The following is an 8046-nucleotide window of genomic DNA, read 5'->3' on the forward strand; positions in this document are numbered from 1 at the left end:
CAGGGCCTCAGGCATGCAAAGCAAGCGCTCTACCACTGACCCACTTTCCCAGACCCTTGTATGAACTTCTTTACTTTCTTAATGTGATGTTCAGTGTTTATTTTCAAATCACTTAGTTGATTGGTTATGGTTTCCAGGGACTCCCATTCTTTTTGTTGGGTTCAATTCAGCATTCCCCTGTGGTCTACTTGACTTCTTTCAGCTCTCTGTTTATGGATTCCATGAATGCCTTTAGTGATTTTTGTCTATTCTCCTCCTATTTCCTGAATACTCTTTGATTAGCATCCTCACATTTATGCAGTATCTGTAGTTCTCTTTGAGTGTTGTCAGCCTGCTCATGCCATTCCTGATTTTCTCTTTGTGTGTTCTCGGCTAGCTCCCACAATTCCTGTCTATCTCTTTGAAAAATATGGAACACTTCATGAATTTGCGTGTCATCCTTTCTAATCTTCTCTGTATCATTCAAAGTTTAGTTAATTTGCTGCCGAAGAGAGCACCGACATTGAGTTTTGATATGCTGGATTGAAATGTAAGAAAACAAGTAAATTATGGTCCCTTTCTAGATTTAAATATAAAAAAAGGTAAATTAGGGGCCATGAATGGATCAGAAGATAACAGAATGTTATCAGAAGACAACACACGTTAACATTGCCGATTGAATCAATATTTTTTTTACCTAGATCCCATTTTTCATAATATTTAAGAGCAAGCACTCTCTAATGGAGACTGAGAATACATCAGAAGGTAATTTCCTCTTTCTATAGTGATTCCTCAGGTAATGTATAGTTCACAAAGAAAATAACTGAAGATTTGAATTTCCCCTACATATTTTTTCCTGAGATATGTTACTTTTTCAGAGGAATAAGTGGATCCTGAGAGATTATTACAATGTCTCTGATAAAAGTCACAAGATCAGGTCGTGCAAGTCCCCATACCATCTTGTGAAATGCAGAACTATCATTCATTAGAAAATAATGGCACTATATAACTTCTTTAGTTAATGAAAAAATTTGAGTATTGTTTTATTGTAAATTGTTGGAAATGTATGTGAATGATGTGATAGAGTGTGTGGGTAGAAATGACATGGACAGGTTTTTGCATTTCTACTGATATCTCAACACCATGTAATGGAAATTACAAAAGTGGAAGTCCAACCGAGTTATTTCTAGATCTGTATTTCTAGAGCTCTACCAAACACAACATGGGCAAGATGTTTTGTGTTGGAAAATTATTTCAAATGGTGTGTGACATTGTTCACAAACATTAGAGGTGGTTTTAGTTTGAGTTATTACCTAATGTCCAAACTGTAAATTAATGACATTCTTAAACATTAAGTTAATATGTTAAGACATGCACTATATTATTATATGACCTGGAATTCAACTTGAATCCTTTCAATTTCAGGCCTTGGTCATAAGCTGCTAATATTCAGCTATTTATTGTATCTCTTTTCTATATTTAGGGCATTGATTATGAAATTGCTTCTTAGTTTGATCAAAATGTTCATAATATTTGAATGTTGACAGAATTATATATAAAATTTGTATAAATTTATTTATAAATTTATAAATTTATAAATTTTATAAAATATAAAATTATTTAAAAAATTGATAATTTCATGGAGCCTAGCCCTGTAATATCAGGTATGTAATGCATGTAATATCAGTGCAACAGTTTGAGATCTAAGTAGAACTTTTTTGTCACTAGCCAGTACAGAAGATTCATAGAGATGCTCATTTCCACTATCAAATTAGGAAAGGCAGAAGAGGTGTTATGGCTAGCCAGCCAACTTACTAAACCACCCACCAACCACCCAACCAACTCACCAATCAACCAACCACCTATCCACTTACCAATACCCACAATCCACCAACCATCCAATCAACTAACCAACCCACCAACCCACTACCCACCTACAACGACCAAATCCACCAACCAACTTAAACTAACAACCATCCAATCAACCTATCAAAACACCAACCACTCAATCAACCCACCAACCAACAAAACAACCCATATTTTCTGAGGTCAGATCTATGACAGTGGTCATTATGAACAAAATTGTTGCTGTGATAAGACCCAAAACTCAAAACTTCATTCATTTCCAGTGACTGCCAAATATCTCTTAAACTCTCTCCTCGCTTCCTCAAGGGCATCCTGAATCTGGCCCAGTTCTTCCAGCTGTTCCTAGCCTTCCATGGCTGGACAGGCTGCGACTCCAGATTGTAATCCACCTGGAGTCCATAACCATGTCTGGGGCAATGGCAGTGGAGGAAGAGAAGGGTAACTGCTGAATCTGTCACCCTCCCCGCCCCCACCCCCCCTCGCCCTGGGCACATGTTGGACAAGGCACACACTCTGGAGTTGATAACCAAAAACACTGCTCACAAAGAGCATCAGTTTCCCATTTTTTCCTCCCTCCCTCACCTCAGAAGTGGTTTGTGGCTGGATCAAGCCTTGGATTGGTTTTGAACTTGACCATGCAGAATAGCTTAGAGACAAACTTCTGACATTTTAGCCTTTCAATTCCCCACTACACACACAGGGCTGGGATTACAGGTATGTGCCAGGAACTAGGTCTGCCTGATATATGCTGCTATTGTTCCTTTTGTTATACTGTCGTTATCATTTTTGTCTTCACTATTGTGATCATCCTTGTGGTAGTTTTATTATTATAATAAGTATTATTATTTCACAATCATGGGGATGGAACTCAGGGCCTGAGCTTCTTTTATTCTCAATACAAGTGCTCAACCAATTGAACCATAGCACCACTCCTGCTTTTGGGGATTCATACAAAATAAGAGTCTCATTTCATTTCCTGTCCCAGGCTGGCTTGAAACCATGGTCCACCTAATCTCAACACTGACATACACACTCATGCACACACACAATTGCACATACACCATCCATCTCCTCCACAACATTAGCTTATGGCCAGAGACACTGCACTACACTCCCAGGGACCAGGGACATCTGGCTCTGGAAGGATGCAATGATACAGATGATAGTAGATAAGGTCTTACTCTTCCTCTGTGTCATAGTTTCAAGCTCAGCCAGCATGCTGACCCCTTCTCCTCCACTCTCCACACCCAGAGTCAGAAGCCATTGCCCTGGACATCATCACAGCCAGCAGAACTCATGAGGAAGACTGAGTCAGGTCAGACACCCCAGCCCAGAGGGATGTGTGAGGACAGGAGCCAAAGAGTTCCCTCCACAGTGGGCCATGTTCACAACTCTTCCATCCTTCCTTTCTGCCTTCCTCCTTCTGGCTTTCCCTCCTTCCTCCATTCTTCCCCTCCTTCTTGTCTTTTCTTAATCCTTTCCCTTCTTCATTCCTTCCCTCTTTCCTTCATCTCTTTCTACCTTTTATCCTCCATCTGTCATTTCTGTCCTGCCTTCCCTGCTTCCTTAACCTCCTGGACTAGGCCTTTAACTCAAAACCTGGGATTTGAAGTCAGGGCCTGCGCCTTGCACACATAACCCAGACTTGAACTGGTGACCTGGGCCTTGAACTGGGGGCCTGTGACTTGAACTTATAACCTAGGACTGAACTTCTGAGCTTTTGCATTCAACTCCCAGATTGAGCATTGAACTCCCAGCCTAAGACTTGACCTCAAAGCCTGGTACTTTACCTGGGGCCCTGGATGTTGAATTCAGGGCTTGGGACTCCAATTTGCAGCCTGGTACTGAAACTCTGGGCCTGCGCCTTGACCTCACAGACTGGGCTTTACCTCAAAGCCTGGTTCATATCCTGGGGCATTGGACCTTGAACTTAGGCCTTGGATTTTATTCATGGCCTGGGAATTGAACTCTGGTCCTGGGCCTTGAATTGTGGCCTTTGACCTTGAACTGGGTGGGATTAGGGGGACTGGGACTTCAATTTATGGCCTGGTCTTTGAACTCATGCCCTGGGCCTTAAACTCATGCTGTGGGCCTTAATCTCATGGTCTCAGCCTTGAACTCAAACAATGGGCTTGGCCCTTGAACTGGGGGGCCTGTGACTTGAACTTATGTCCTAGGCCTGAAACTCTGGGTCTGGGCATTGAGCTCACAGCTTGGGCCTTGAACTCACAGAACAGTACTTGAACTGGGGGCCCTGGACCTTAAATTTGGGTTCTGGGACTTGAACTCACAGCCTGGGACTTAAACTGGGACCATGGATCTTGAACAAGGGGCATGAGGCATCAACATTGTGCCCAGGCCTTGAACTCACAGACTAAGCCTTAACTAGGGCCTGGGACTTAAACTCAGGGCCTGAGGCTTTCATCACACCCTGAGCCTTTAATTTAGGGTCTGAGCTGTGAACTTTTGACCTGGGCCTTGAACTCAGCACTTGAGCCTTGAAGTCAGTACCTTGGAATTGAATTTGCAGCACAAGACTTGAACTCAGGGCTTGGGCCTGGAACTTTTGGCCTGGGACTTGAACTAGGACCTTGATCTCAAGGCCTGGGGACTGAACTTGGGGCCTGGGCCTTGAACTCACAGCCTGGGCCTTGAACTCTCAGCTTGAATTTAGGGACAGGACTTAACTTTCAGCATGAGACTTGAACATCTGGCCTGAGCCATGATCTCAAAGCCTTGGACTTGTGCTTACAACCTGGGCCTTGAACTGGGGTGGCTGGGCTTTGAACTGGAGTCCTAGGACTTGAACTCATAGCCCTGGCCTAAAACTCTGGCCATGGGCTTTGAACTCATATCCTGGGTCTTGACCTCATGCCTGGTACTTGTATTGGGGCCCTGGACCTTGAACTCAGGGCCTAGGGAATTGAAATCAGAGTGTGGGCCTTGAACTCAAGATCTATGATTTGAACTTGGGTACAGGGTTGTTTATTCTTGGCCTGGGACTTGAACCCTTGGCCTGGGATGTGACCTCTTGTCCTGGAACTTAAACATATAGCTTGAGAATTTAATTCAAAGCCTGGGACTTGAACTCACAGACTAAGCCTTGAACTCTCAGCTGGGGATTTGGATGGGGGCTTGGAACTTAAAAGTGGGACCTGACACATAAACTCACAACCCTGGCCTTGAACTGGGGGTGTGGAATTTGAACTCATAGCCTGGGCCTAAAACTCTAGGACTGGGCATTGAACTCCTAGACTGGCCATTGAGCACACAGCCTGGGCTTTCAAATCATGGCCTAGTACTTGAATTGGGGCCCTGAACCTTGAATTCTGGGGGAGAGGAACACACTAAGACTGTAATTCGGGACCCAGGCCTTGAACTCTTGGCCTAGGACTTAAACTCATAGCCTGAGCCTTAGAGTCACAGTCTAGAGCTTAAGCTGAAAAGCTGGGGTTTGAACTCTGGGCTTGGGCCTTAAGCTTGTCTTGAGCCTTGACCTCAGGATCTGGGCCTTGAACTCATGGCCTAGGCCTGAAATTCAGGTCCTGGCAATTTAACTCACAGCCTAGGCCTTGAATTGGGGCCCTGGAACTTGAAATCGGGGCCTGGGAATTGAAATCAGGGCCTAGCCTTGAACTTGGGGCCTGTGAGTTGACCTCATGACCTGTGACTTGAAGTCACATCCAGGCATTTAACTCAGGACCTAGGATTTAAACTGTGACCTGGACCTTGAACTCAAGACCAGAGCCTTGAACTGAAAATCTGGACCTTGAACAAGAGCCTGGAGTTGAAGATCGAGCCTCAGCCTTGAACTTAGGCCTGGGACTGGAACCTGGGAGTTGGGACTTGAATTCACAGTCTGTGCCTTGAATCTGGCATGGGCCTTGACCTATCAGCTGGAATTTGAATTTGGGGCCTGAGATTTGAACTCACGTACTGAACATTTAACTCAGGGCCTGGGACTTGAACTTGGGACCTGAGAATTGAATGTGGGGCTTGGGACTTAACTCAGGACCTGGAATTAGAACTCATAGCCTGAGCCTTAAACTCATAGGCTGAAACTCGAACTTTGGCACTTGATCTTGAATTCTGGAACTAGGAACTGAAACTGGGGTATGGGCCTTGAATTCGGGACCTGCGTCTTAAACTGGGGCCTAAATTTTTGCTCATGGCCTAGGTCTTGAACTCATGGCCTGAATATTGAACTTGTAGCCTGGGCCTTTAACTCAAATCCTGAAACTTGAATTGACAGCTGGGACTTTGTACTCTGGCCTGGACCTTGACCTTAGAGCCTGGGCCTTGAGCTATCAGCCAATATTTGAATTTGTATCCTGGGAGTTGACCTTTAGAGTGAGTCTTGAAGTTGGGACTGGAGCCTGAAACTCCCAGGCTGGGCCTTGAACTCAGGATATGGGACTTGAACTCAGGGTCTAGGCCTGAAATTCCCAGGATGGGATTTGATCTCACAGTCTGGGCCTTGAACTAATGATGTGTTACTTGAACTGGGACCCTGGACCTTGATCTTGGAGCCTAGTACTTGAACTTGGGTCCTGGGCCTTGAACTCAGGATATGGGTTTGAACTCATAGCCTGGTACTTGAACTGGGGCCCTGGAGCTTGAACTCAGTGGAGGAAGGGAGAAGTTGAGTCCTGAGACTTCAGCTTTGGGCCTGGGCCTTGATCTCATAACCCAGGTCTTTAACTGAAAGCCAGGGACTTGAACTCACAGACTGTGCCTTTAACTGTGCCTGGGACTTAAACTCATGGCTTGTTACTTGACCTGGGGCCACAGACCTTGAACTCAAAGCCTGGGAGTTGAAATTGGGGATTAGGCCTTGAACTGGAGGCTGTGACTTTAAGTTAGGACCAGGGAATTTTACTAATGGCTTGGGCCTTGAACTATTGGCCTGGTATCTGGACTGAGACCCTGGACCATGACCTCTGATCAGAATGTGGGACCTGGGTCTTCAACCTGAGCCTGAAACTGAGGGTGGGCCTGAGCCTTGAATTTGGGCAGGAACCTTGAACTCAGGGCCTGGCCTTGAACTTTTGGCCTGGGCCTTGAATTCAGCGCCTAGGTCTTGAATTCCCTTCCTGAACCTTGAAATCTTGGCCTGGGCATTGAACAATCAGCCTGAGACTTGAATTTGGTTTTCACAACTTGACTCACATCCTGGACATTTAATTCAGGCCTGGGCCTTGAACTCAAGGCCTGGGACTTGAATTCACACCCTGAGCCTTGAACTCAGGGCTTGGCCTTTGAACAATTAGTCTGGAATTTCAATTTGGATCCTGGGACTTGAACTCATGTACTAAACATTTCATGCACGTGCTGGGCCTTGAAGTTGGGATTTGGGCCTTGAACTCAGGGCCTGTGACTTGAACTTGAGGTCCTGCGACATTAACTCAAAGCCTGGGACTTGAACTCACAGACTGAGCCTTGAACTCTCAGCCTGGGACTTGAACTGGGTCCCTAGAACTTGAATTTGGAACCTGGGATTTGAATTTGCAGCCTGGGTCATGAACTCCAGGCTGGGCCTTGAACTCACAGCCTGAGACTTGAATTCAGGGCCTGGGACACAAACCTTCAGTGTGGGACTTGAGCTCAGGGTTGGGCATTCAAGTCAAAGCCTAGGATTTGAACTCACAGACCAAGCCTTGAATATTTGGCCTTGACCTTGCACTCAGGGTCTGGGAATTGAAATCAGGACCTGGGCCTTGAACTCATGGCCTGAAACTTGAAATCAAGGCCTGGAACTTTAACTCAGGGCCTTGGTTTTAAACTCATCGCCTAGCCCTGAAACTCTGGACATGGGCATTGAACTCATAGACAGGGCCTTATACTCACAACCTGTGTCTTGAACTCACAGTCTGGTATTTGAACTGGGCCCTGGACCTTGAACTCAAGGGGAAGGGAAGGGAGGTGGGACCTGATACTTCAACTTGGGGCCTGGGCCTTGAACTATTGGTCTGATATTTGAATTCAGGAGCTGGGATTTGAACTTTCAGCATCAGAGCTCACAACTTGGGTCTTGAACTCAGCAGCACCTGGGACTTAAAATCCTTACCTGAACATTGCACTCTTGGTCTGTACCTTGATCTATTTGCCTGAGACTTGAATTTGAGGCCTAGGCCTTAAACTCACAGCTCCAAGCCTTAAACTTGGGCCTGGACCTTGAATTTGGTGCCTGGGATTTGAACA

The 8046-nt window shown here is 45.4% G+C and overlaps 1 pseudogene; it reads right to left on the bottom strand.

The window, feature by feature from the left end:
• Positions 1–403: 403 nt before the first annotated feature.
• On the bottom strand, positions 404–497 carry LOC138830014 (U6 spliceosomal RNA; annotated as a pseudogene).
• Positions 498–8046: the final 7549 nt, after the last annotated feature.

The sequence above is a fragment of the Dipodomys merriami genome, unplaced genomic scaffold (assembly GCF_024711535.1).
Source record: "Dipodomys merriami isolate MVZ:Mamm:240054 unplaced genomic scaffold, mDipMer1.0.p SCAF_18, whole genome shotgun sequence".
Lineage (NCBI taxonomy): Eukaryota > Metazoa > Chordata > Mammalia > Rodentia > Heteromyidae > Dipodomys > Dipodomys merriami.